The sequence below is a fragment of the Equus caballus genome, chromosome 1, assembly GCF_041296265.1.
Source record: "Equus caballus isolate H_3958 breed thoroughbred chromosome 1, TB-T2T, whole genome shotgun sequence".
NCBI classification, from domain to species: Eukaryota; Metazoa; Chordata; class Mammalia; order Perissodactyla; family Equidae; genus Equus; species Equus caballus.
Genome location: NC_091684.1, coordinates 150,872,942 through 150,885,240, shown reverse-complemented (window position 1 = coordinate 150,885,240; position 12,299 = coordinate 150,872,942). Strand labels below are relative to the sequence as shown.

The 12,299-nt window shown below is 44.8% G+C and overlaps 1 pseudogene; it reads right to left on the bottom strand.

The window, feature by feature from the left end:
• Positions 1-10,270: 10,270 nt before the first annotated feature.
• LOC100054963 (small ribosomal subunit protein uS2-like) lies at positions 10,271-11,188 on the bottom strand (annotated as a pseudogene).
• Between the last annotated feature and the right edge of the window lie 1,111 nt (positions 11,189-12,299).

The window sequence follows — 12,299 nt, the reverse complement described above, 5'->3', positions numbered from 1 at the left end:
TCCCTCTTCTGACACCAGAACTGTTAAAAGATAAACCAAGGCATATTAAAAATTTTAAGAGTTTTTGAAATATGATGTACATCCAAAAAAAATAAAAATTAAAAAATTAAAAAAAAATTTTAAGAGTTTATTTGAGCAAAAATCAATTTGAGTCAGGCAGCACCAAGTCAGAAGTTGTTAGGAGTGCTCCCTATTTCATATTTATTTAACATGCATTGGGCTAGATCCTCTGGAGGCAGTAGGTGACATGGTCTCTGCCTTCCACCAGCTTTGAAGTTAAAAGGCACCGCTTTGCCAATGGAAGTATGATGCTCTTGAAAAAGATTTGCATCTTTGGTGACATCTGCTTTTCTATCTGTTTGGTGATTTTGGTCTTCTCTTGGGCACTGCATCAATGAGGACACGATGAGTTTAGTCTTTTGGCTTGAACTCTGGCTTCCATTGCCTCTGCTCTTTATAACTTTTTCATAGGTTTGGTTTGCTGGACTTTCTCCCTTTATTTCCCGCTTTTCTTTTTCTCTCTTTTATTCTCTGACTCCCTCTTCTTTTGTCTCCCTTCCTTCCTCACTTCCTTCCAATACAATTTTATTCAATTCCAATACGAGTTTTGTTTGGTATTGCAATACAATTTCACCTACCATGTGAAAAAGGGTAAATAAGCCACAGACAGTCATATATAGAAAACAGTTAAAATACAAAGAAATATATGATATTGTAAATTTATATGCAAAGTGATTTAGTTGCATAGCAATAAGAGAAACTGACTTTGACTCAGGGTTAAGGGAAAGGTTTCACAAAAGAGGTAAAATTTAATGTGGGTCTTGAAGGATGTGTAGGAGTTCACCAAGTGTGTAGTGAAAGGAAGAAGTATCTGTATGTGTAATGGAGCCAGCAGGTCTGGAGAACAGCAGGAAGTCTGGAGTGACAGAGAGCATCAGGTACGTGAAAGAGTGTCTAAGGTAGAAAAGATAGGTCAAACCCAGGTTCTGAAGAGTTTTGTAAGTAACGCTAAGGTGTTTAGAACTTTATTCTGGCCAAAAGCTTCCACTGGCACTGCAAATTTTCTAAATGGGGAATACACATGATGAGCTCTGAATTTTATTTAAAGCTCAAAATTATATTATCAAGAGGCACAATAATGATAATAGTAATAGTTGACATTTACTGTGCATTTACTGTGTAGAAAGCCTATGTTAGCCACTTTGTATTCATTACTGCATTTGATTCTCACCATCACGTCATGGTGTTATGGGCTGACTATGTCTCCCCCAAATTCATTGGTTGACGTCCTAACCCCTAGTGTCTCATAATGTAATCATATTTGGAGATAAGGCCTTTAAAGAGGTGATTAAGTTAAAACAAGGCTGTTAGGGTGAACACTAATCCGATCTAACTCGTGTCTTTATAAGGAAAGAAAATTGGGGCACACAGAGAGACACCAAGGCTGTGCAAGCACAGAGGAAAGAACATATGGGGACACAGGGAGAGGGCAGCCTCCTGCAAGCCGAGGAAAGAGGCCTCGGAATAAAATGAACTCTGCCAACACCTTGATCTTGGACTTACAGCATCCAGGACTGCGAGGAAGACAATACTGCTGTTTACGCCGCCCGGTCTGTGGTATTTTGTCATGGTGGCCCAGCACGCTCACACGGCAAGGATATGATTCCCATTTTGTAGCCGTGACACAGAGAGCCATGTTCCCATGCTCGCACAGCAAACTCACGGCAGAGATGGGATGAGCCCTAAATCACTGCACCTCAAGTCCTTCTCAGAGTCCCAGAGGGGCCTGGAGACTGAGGCGCACAAGACACTAGTCCACTTGGGGGTTTAAAGGGGATGCAAAGGGGTGGGAGAGGGAAGAGCTTGAAGCACTCATGCTCAAGACGAGCTGTGTCTCCCAGACACTCCTTTCATTCAAACGTGACGCCTAACTTGTCTCTTTCACTTGTCTTATATTAGTAACATCACAAAGAGATTCTATAGTTTCTCTCTAGATTGAGGGTGAGAATCTGGAAGTATATTTTAAAACTCAGGAAACAGCCCATATTAAGCTAATCAAGAAAGACCTGTGAGGCGGCCTCCCTCGCTGTAAATGATGTACTTTATGTTAAAAATGATTACTGCCATCATTCACGTGGCAGCTGCTGATGAGCATCACCCCGTGTCTGCAGCCCACTGGATCATCCAGCTGTCAGGCTGGCTTTGCAAAGTGCACAGATTTGGGTTTCCAGGGTATAGTTTAGTGTCAGAAGAGTTTATGTGCTGCTTAAGCCCCTGCAGCCTATAGACAGGAAACACACTCTAAACGCAGTAATTATATTTTTAGAGTGTTGGGTTTGTGGTAATAAATCAGAGAGGAAAGCCTGGTAGGATTAGGGACTAGTGCTAAAGACAATGATGTCAAGAATCTGGCCTCCTACTTGTGTGCTCAGCCCACCCCAATCCTATCAAGGAGGGCTAGGGGCCCATATGTAGCAAGGGGAACCTAGCATTCAGCATCTGGACACACAGTCACTTGTGAATTCCATGTCTTCTTGTCCCTTTTCATGAAAACAAGGGAATTTACAAAAGCCTTCTACTGATTATGTTGGGGCATCACTGGAAATATGGCAAAGATTTATGAATGAATATTCCTTTTTAGTTTCCCTTTCTTTGCCTCCTCATCCTTTCATTTCATTCCCATTTCTCTTATGAAAATGAATGATAAAGAGATGGGAAGAAAAGACAAGAACATTACTAAAACATATGCACGTATAGTCAGGAGACCTGGGTTTTAGTTCTGATGTTAACACTAATTGGCTGTGTGACCTTGGGGAAGTCATTGGACCTCTCTGAGCCTCCATTTCTGGCTCTGTAAAATGAAGGGGCTAGACCATGTAATTCTAATATTTAATGATCCCAACTTTTGTTAGCTCTGTGAAAGAAAGTTGAAATAAAAAGGTCGAAGGATATCAACCAGCAGTCATTGGTGGTGGTGGGGGGTCAGACCTGAAAGAGAAGGTGATGTGCTCCTCTGCTTTGACTGTCACCTTCCCTCACTCTGTTTCTCCGTTTACTCTGTCTTCGCTGGTTCCCACTGGTGGTAAGGACCTTACACGTCGCTGTCCCATGGACCACGCTTCAGGCATTTCCCATTCCTAACCTTGTCGATCAAACCTTGTCAGTTCTGGGCCCTATTTCCCCAGATCACCGTCCGGTGAAAGAAACAAAATGGATACACGATTTCATAATTAGGCATAAATGATTTATTTTCCCCAGGCATCATCTTTTGGGTGCCTATAGCCTCTTCAATCCAGTAACTGCTTACTGAGCAGCCACTATGTGCAAAGCACTCTGTTATGACAACAGGGATTTAGATAAATGAGATGCAATCCCTGCCCTCCAGAATGCACACTTTAGGGAGGGACACATACCACCGACTCACGTAAGCTGGTCTTCAGGAGAGGAGGAAAGCCACTGTGTGGAGCTGGATCTTGTTGGTTGACAGGCTGGACTTCAAAAGGCAGCAGTGGGTGGAGGGGAGGGCAGGTCAGATGCAGGAAACCTTTAGGATAAAGGCTCACGGCAGAGAGCATTCAGAGTTTTGGTGAAAGGTAAGCAGTCTGGGCGGTGGGCGGGGCATTGGGTGTGTGGACAGGATTGCGAGAAGTGGAGCTGCAGTGGAAGCAGAGTGACTGGGGCCTTGAATGCTGTGCTGAAGAACTGGGCTGCATTGCGCAGGTAGTTGGGAGCCGCTGACGGTGGGCTGGGCCCTGGTGTGAGCTGAAGCTGTGCTCGCCTTAGAATGTGGCATGTCTGGAGGACTGGGGTAAGGAGCATAGACCCAGCCAGGGTCTATCTGCCTGAGGGATCCAGAGTCTTAGACTTTACGAGGCACTTAGATGTTACTTTTGGTGCCAGCTGTAGTGGGAGTTGCCTCCTATAACCCCGTAAGTATACAACAGCAGACACTGGTAGCCCAGAAGTTTGGTTTTGGAGCTCCTAGGAAACGCCTCTGGGGATTCTTGAGATGAACGGGATGGGGGAGGGGGCGGGGGGGGGGCGGGGGGATGTCTGTAGGTCCTGCAGAGTGGATGAGGGTAGAGCCAGAGAAATGCTTTTGTGCCAACGTCATTGTCTCACTGGGGAGCTGCGGTTAAGAGAAGAGGAGGGGCCTGGGAGGGCAGTGGACAAGGGAGGACTGATGACAGAGATTTTGTGGAGCCCCCGTGATGGAGATGTGGCCCTTTGTCACATCCCATTATGGGGCTTGGTCTACTGGTTTGGGCTTACAAGGCTGATCTAACCAGGCTCTTTTTCTTTCTATGCCTCCAAAGGTTGGGGGGTGTGGGGGCAAATACAGTGAGCTCTTTGCCACTTTTGACTTGAGCTACAACACCCTAGGAGACACCCTTGGTATAGCAGCTTTTAAAAAATTTCTTGAATATTTTAAAGTCTAGGGACTAGCCAGTGAGCTTCCTCATGTCACAGAAAGGACTAAGGAAGATTTGAAGGAAGAAGAGCTGACCTCTCCACTTTCCTCCTGGGTCTGCTGGACAAACAGATCCTGGCAGCTCGCTTACCCACCTTTGCCATAGAAACCCGAAGAATTAGCACAGGCCAAGTGGGAAGACCCTTTAGTTTCAGAGTCACTAGAGAGAGATGTGGAGAATGGGTATCAAAAGGCTGAGGGCTTATTAGAGTCAAGGTAGAATCGCCTTTCACATTTCAGCGTCCCTGATCTTGCATTCTCGCAGCAGCACCCTCTCCGATACGCTCAACACATCCACTTAAGTAACTCGATTACTCTGGCAGGCCCTTTTACATAATGCACCTCCCATCAGGTGGGGCGCTCAATCATTCAGCACAGGACCCAGCGTCTCTCCTCTAATATCACTTTACACACAGCTAATGAACACGGGTTCCCAACAAGTGACTGCACCAGTCAATAAAGGACGGCGCGATCCTACAGGACGGCGCGATCCTACCTGCCCGCGCCGCCTCTGGAGCCAATTAGCCCGCTCCTTCCCGGGTGCTGCGGGAATACATTTCCCAAAGTGGTTCTCCTGCTCACCCTGGGGTTATCTTTCTCTCCGTCTCCTTCTTCACAGAGGGCAGGCAAAACAGGGGAGGCTGTGGCAGTTCCCTTGACAGGCTAGACAGGTTAGCACGGGGAACTGGGGACTTAGTTTAAATTCACCGTCCAACTCCATCACCTTGATCCAAGCAAAGGAGTCCAGGGAGATTTGGGGGCGTGGGGGAGATGGGAGGAACCCCCACCATTCCTGATGCTCTGAAAAGCAAGGAAGCTGCTGAGAGAACAGGCTTATATGGATCTCAGCGCCTCTCCCAGTCTCATGGTTCGAACTGATACCTAACAGATACAGATCCAGGAGGAAATGCAAGTGTATGTCCCCAGTTTGCACTTATCCTTTCTCCTGCTCAGCCCTGTGGTGAGATCACAATTAGGTACGAAGGAACGGTCCCTGTACTGGGAGTCAGGATGCACTGACTCTCTGGTTGGGTGACTTCAAGTGGGAAAACTCACCAAGATCTTCGTTTGAGCTCCTCTGGAATTTGTGCTCTGCCTCTCTTCGTTGGGCTGCTGAGAGGACCGAATGATAAAGTGTCTGCGGAAATACTTTGTAAAAGTAAAGCTCTGCCCAGGTATGCAGTGTTGAGTGATAATGTGGGGAAGTGGAAGCAGCTGTGGCTAGAAGTCAGCAGATGAGGGCCCTGAATTATCTTCTGTTGGGCTCTGCCACCTATAGCTCAGGGTCCTTGGACACATCACCTCACCTTTGTGGGACTCAGTTTTCTCATCGAGAAATTGGGGGAGATAAAGCCTACTGCATAAAATTGTTTGAAAATTAAGAGAGGTTATGGGTGTGAATATTTAGAAAACTGGAGTATTGTACAAATAGAAGCAATTATTTGTTATTTTCTATGTTGATTTCTATGTGGCCTTAATCCAACTTTCCCTGGCCCTTTGGTGTTTCATTTGCACCTTATTATTTTCCACTGGTTTTTATGCTGTTTCTTATTTATTCTGAAAAATGCCTCTCCTCTGTTTTAGGTCTTTTTTTTTGTTGTTACTTATCTATTTTTTGGGGGGGGGAGATTAGCCCTGAGCTAACATCTGCTGCCAATCCTCCTGTTTTTCTGAGGAAGACTGGCCCTGAGCTAACATCAGTGCCCAACTTCCTCTACTTTATATGTGGGACACCTACCACAGCATGGCTTGACAAGCTGTACCATGTCCACATCTGGGATCCAAACTGGCGAACCCCAGGCCACCGAAGCGGAACATGCACACTTAACCACTGCGCCGCTGGGCATGCCCCTGTTTTAGGGCTTCTTAATGAGATAATAAGCTTCTCACGCAGAGACTGCATGGATCAGGTCTGCAGTGGGTTCTCCAGCTGCAGCTATCCCACTGAAGGATTTGTATGCAGTCAGTGCTTAATGAATGCTACAGACCCACTAAAGGCACTTGAGCACTCAGGTCCACCTTCTAAGTGTTACCTCATTTCCAAGAAAGCTGCTAGTAGTCTGACCCAAGGAAAGAAAAAAAAAAGTGAGCTCAGAGAATTATTCCTTTTTTTCCCAATTATTTTATTGAAATCATAAAGGTTTATAACTGTATAATTTCCAGTGTACATTATGATTTATCAGTTTCTGTATAGACTGCATTGTGCTCACCACCAATAGTCTAGTTTTTATGCATCACCATACATATGTACCCCTTTTGCCCTCCCTCCAGCCCCCTTCCCCTCTGGTATCCACTAATCTGTTCTCTTTGTCCATGTGTTAGTTTATCTTCCACATATGAGTGAAATCATGCAGTATTTGTCTTTCTCTCTCTGGACTATTTTGCTTAACATCATACCCTCGAGGTCCATTCATGTTGTTGTAAATGGGACGATTTTGTCTTTTTTTATGGCTGAGTAGTATTCCATTATATATATATATATATATATATATATATATATGCACACACACACACACACACACACCCCACATCTTCTTTATCCATTGATCTGTAGCGGGGCAGTGGGTTGCTTCCACATCTTGGCTACTGTGAATAATGCTGCAATGAACATACGGGCATAAATTTCTTTGGATTGTTGATTTGAAGATCTTTGGATAAAAACCCAGTAGTGGGATAGCTGGATCGTATGGTATTTCTATTCTTAATTTTTTGAGAAATCTGCATACTGTTTTCCACAGTGGCTGCACCAGTTTCCATTCCCACCAGCAGTCTACAAGGGTTCCCTTTTCTCCACATCAGAGAATTATTCTTTGACAATCTCGTCTTTCCTTGACATTCTTTTTCTTTGATTCAATGAATGAATCTTGTTCCCTCAGCCAATTGTTGAAGTCAGTCACTCATCACAAGTTCTCTCCCAGCAAAGGAGTAAAGTCTTTAATGATGGGACCTTACTGTAACTAATAGAATGAGACCAGAAGAGATATCTCTTGAGTAAAAGTTACAATCTCTGTTCTAGTCAAATACACTATCTTAAACTGAAAGATGCAACCGGATAAAATACCTTAATTTCTCCAGATTGGACACATCAATGCCTTCAAAACTTTAGGGCTACAAACCCACTGTATTTGCACATAGGGCTGAGCAGGATGAATTTACATAGGCACCAGCAATGGTGAGTCTCATGAATTTTGTGCCTGGTGTGAGATTGCTAACTAGGAACTCTCCACTTTAATCTATTAATCACTTATTGAGTTCTTATGAAGCGGCAAGCACTGTGCTGAGCTATGTGGGAGACACAAAGAAGGGGGAGATATGGTCCCTATACTCATATTAATTCCTACCCACACAGGGTCTGCATTACAGGGAAGGAGCGGGGCTGGAGTATGTCCTTTGCAATTATTAATGAATGCTTTCTTTCAATATGTGGGGGCCTAGAGTCAAACCCCATGACTTCACGCTTCCAGGCTTTATTGCTAAGAGTCCAAACCTTGGTACAGAGAATCATGTTTCTTCCTGTTTCCTTCACAATAGCATTGGCCACAGTAATATTTGGCAAGTTTCTGACTTGTCAAAGGGATCTCTATGATGACTGACAGCATCATTGATGTTGAAAGATCATGGCCTAGAGAGATAACAGGAATGAAAGGAGATGGGGATGGTTAGGGCCAGGAAAGGAGCAAATGTGATAGGATCAAGCTAAATTTTTTTTGGTTGTAGGTAATTTATGTAGTCCTGATCATTTTAAGAAATTTTCCAAGGCTGGGTTGTGGGTTTTTTCCCTCTCCCCTCTTCCATCTCTAATCTATTTCATTATGTCACTGGGTGGAGGCCTGTGAATGCCCTTGGATTCACTATTACAAGCCATTAGATTGAGATTCCAATGGTAAATAGATTCAAGACCAAAGTTATTTCAAATGTTCCCACAAAGACACAATTTCTTTAATTATGAAAGCCCAACTTACTCAAGTCCCTTGAGAAAATTACCAGGGGAAAAGATGCAGTTCAAAGCCAAACCACACTCTGAATCCACGTTGCAGGCAATTTCCATTTGGATCCAAGGATCCTTGTGATTAATATGCAACCAAACTGGGTTCCTGCACAGTGAATGGCTCATGCTGTGTGTGTGTGTGGGTGTGTAGAGGAAGACACACTACAAAGAGAGGGTGAGAATTGGTGACATGAGTAAACTATTGATGAGCCTAAGACTGTATGTGATTTAACAGGACATTGTGCATGGGGTGAGGGTAAGGGTTTCTTAATTTAATTTTTTTTATTTTTTAAATTTTAACAAAGCTTCAGAGTCTGGGAAACACAGCACAGGCCTACTAAGTTTCCAGTTTGCTGTTAACTAACGTACAGATAAATATGTATAAAGCACAGTATGATTTCCCGCCCTGCCCCCTACCTGGCATCTTCAGTGAGGAGAAGATAGTGGGGTGAGTGAAGGAGCAGCGGTGGTCTAGGCGCAGCCCCCTCTACTCCCACTCCCAGAGCTGCTTGACTGAAGACAGGGGAGACGTTCTGCTTTCAACCTGCCCAGCCTTAAGTCTAGATTAGCATTTTTTTTTTAAATATGTTTAAAACGGACATTTTCGAGTACACACAAAGAGAGAGTAGCTTAATAGGCCCACATGTACCCATTACCCTGCTTCAGCAATTATCAACATCTGCCAGTCTTACTTCATCCATGACCACCTCCCCTCATTTTTCTGAAGTATTTTAAAGCAAATCCAAGACATCATGTTTTGTAACTCGCCAATACAGTATGCGTTCAAACTGATAAGGACTTTAAAAAAATGTTACATACACCTGATGCCATTATCACATCTAATAAAAATTCCAATAAATAATATTATTTAATACCTAGTTCATATTCAGTTTTGCTAATGTTTCCAAAATGTCTTTTTCTAGTTGTTTTTCTTGAGTGAGAATTCAAACAAGTTCCAACCAGTGCATTTAGTTGATTCTTTTAATCTATTCACTTCCCATGCCATTGATTTGTTGGAGAAACTGCTATTTGTATCCCCACTGGATAAAATGGTCTTTATTGGAAGAAAGACCACTGGGTAGGAGACCAGGAGGTCCATTCTCAAGACCCAGCTTTGCTAGTAATTATCAGTATGACCTTGGGATATACACAGTTGACCTTTCTGGGTCTCAGTTTCCTTATCTAAAAGATGAAGAGTTTCGACCAGGTGGTCTGTGAGACCCCTTCCTAAACAGCAGAGGAAACAGGACAGAAATGGCTGCTATTCTCTGTATGTGCTGGACCCTCAAGGTATCGTTTCTATAGCTGAGCCTGCAAAAAACAGCCAGCCAGTCAAATCCAGTCAGATTTGGAATAAGGTGGACCTTCCTCACCAGCACCGACTTCTGACTTGAAGCCTCTCCGAAACAAAAGGAAGGAAACCTGGAGACGCATTGTAAGGGGCCCACCGAGTCATTTTCCTTACCTCAAACTTCTCTGCCTCATTGACCACAACAGTTTATTCCTCACCCATGGACAGGACAATGCAATGGCTGAAGTTCCTTCACGATTCTATAATTCATTGAGGTTTAAGTGGAGAAGATTCCAGGACCGTGGAACATTAGAGTGGGAGGAGACCTGAGCAAGAATTTATTCCAACTCCTTATATGATGAAGGGATCCTTTCACAACATTCCCCAAAGCACTTAGCCTCCCTGTGGAGGCAACTCATGGCCTCCTGACGCAGCCCCTTCCAAGGCAGGCCAGCCACTAGAGAAGGCTTCCTTACCTGAGATTTTCCCTTCTGACACTCTCACTGTTTGAGTCTCGCTCTGTTTTCGTTCTTTTTTCTTAGAAACTGTTTATTTTCCATCAACCTTACTTCCATTTTCTGTTGAACAGTCTGTGGAAGGACAGACTAAGACCATTCAGTGGTTGTACCCACCCGTTTGGTGGCCTGAGCAGTGGCAGTTGCAGACCAGTCAGACTCAGTAGGGAACTGCTGAACAGGCTCAGGGGACACCTGCACCTTCCGACCAGCCGGCGACCTCTGGTTGGGTAGCAGTAAATTCGGGAGTTGGAGCAGTCCATTCACCCTGAAATTCCTCCTGGCCACAGCCGTTTCAGCCGCGGCCTGTTCTTCCTTTTCAATCTCTTCAGGATCTCTGAGAAGTAGAGACGAGACGCGACCTCCAAGGGAGTTCATGGGATGGCGCCACGCATGCGCAGAATTTCCCGGACCAGCATCCATCATCTCAGTCCCGCTCAGTGAGCTCCCTGTGGTTGCACGGGATGGCACTGTCCACATGGCAGAGGAGGGTCTGTGTTATATAACAATGGTTGGCAGGTTAACGTAGGACTCCTCTGTGAGAGGCTGGTGGTCGGCCCTGGGATCAGTAACCAGCGGAGGTTGGAGCTGCAGGAAGGCCCCCTGGAACCGCTGAGTGAAGTGGCCTCCAAAGGAGTGGGTTTACCTGCAGCAGCAAACTTCAGCACAGCTCATTGGCCGGTATTCCTGAAGGAAATGACTTGGACATCAGCCGGGTTTTCAGTGGCAACAATGGCACAAGCTGCTTGCAGAAGCTTTTCCCAGGTTCTCTTCAGATTGATGTAGAGGCCATCACTTTTCCTTTTGAGGATGTACTGTTCCATTTGGAAGTCAAGGTTGATGCCACCTAAGTGAATTCCTGCTGCAAGGAATTTGAGAAAATCCTCCTTCTTCATTTGCAGGACATCAAGGGCTCTGGACATTGTGAAAGTTTCCCTTTAAGTTACTGCGGGAACCCAGAACAGTGCAGACGGACCCCTCTATGGGTAGCGCAGAAAGACCTTGCTCTGTTTTTCATAACACCTCTTGGTTTTCACAGGACATCTCTCCAACTGATTGAAGACTTAGACTGTACTTATTCTTGTCTTCTTTGGCCCAGGACCCTTAACCACGCTCTGTGGGGTGGTTGACTCCTCACAGTCCCAGCTGCTTTCCTGTGGATGCGCCCCACTGGCCGATACGTCTTGTAAAGTGTGGCTTCCACAACTGGACACGAGATTCCAGGCGGGTGACCAGCATGGAGCAGGGACTCTCACTGAACTTATGCTGTGCAGTCTGTCCAGGTATCTAGCCCGATATCCCTTACAGGATGTTTCTGAAACTTTTATAAAGATGTCTATGGAAGGGAGATGGTTTCAGAAAGCAGAAATCAGGGACATAGGATCCTTAGAATATTAGGGCTAGGATCCTTCAACTGGAGAAATTTTCACAGGGAAAAAACCCCCACGAGAACACTGTAATTGTGAATTTATATCTCCAAAAACTTTTAGATTGTAAAGTCATCCTGAGGATGTTCTTTTAAAATGTTTAGTTATCCCAGACATTCCTTGTTTATACAGAATTCCTTGGACTAACCTATCTATTTTCCTCTTAGAAATTTACCCAGCTCTTCCACCCTGGAAAGCCTGGGTTGTCCTATTGTGATGGTCTCGGATTGGTCAGCTCCATGGCACTGGGTGAAATTCTCCTGGAATATGCAGCTTTTCTGTCTATAGGGGAAGAGTGTGGGGAGAAGTTGGAATATTGGAAGAGAACAGAACCAGAGGGTGGCCTCTGGGATCGGCTTCAGGAAGCCGTGGAATGAATGTGGCTCAATGAGATAATGGTAGTAAAACCACAGACAAGTATGAAATTCCATGAAAATATGAGGAGCCCGGTATTGTGAGCGTGCTCTTGTCTAACGTAGTAGGGCAGGAGCTAAGGAGTGTTGCAATCTGCTCTGCTTCTTATAATATGGAACACCTACAGCATTTCCTCTTTGCCCTACTCTGATCCTAACTGGACAAACTGTTTAAACTTTGAGCCATGTTTTTC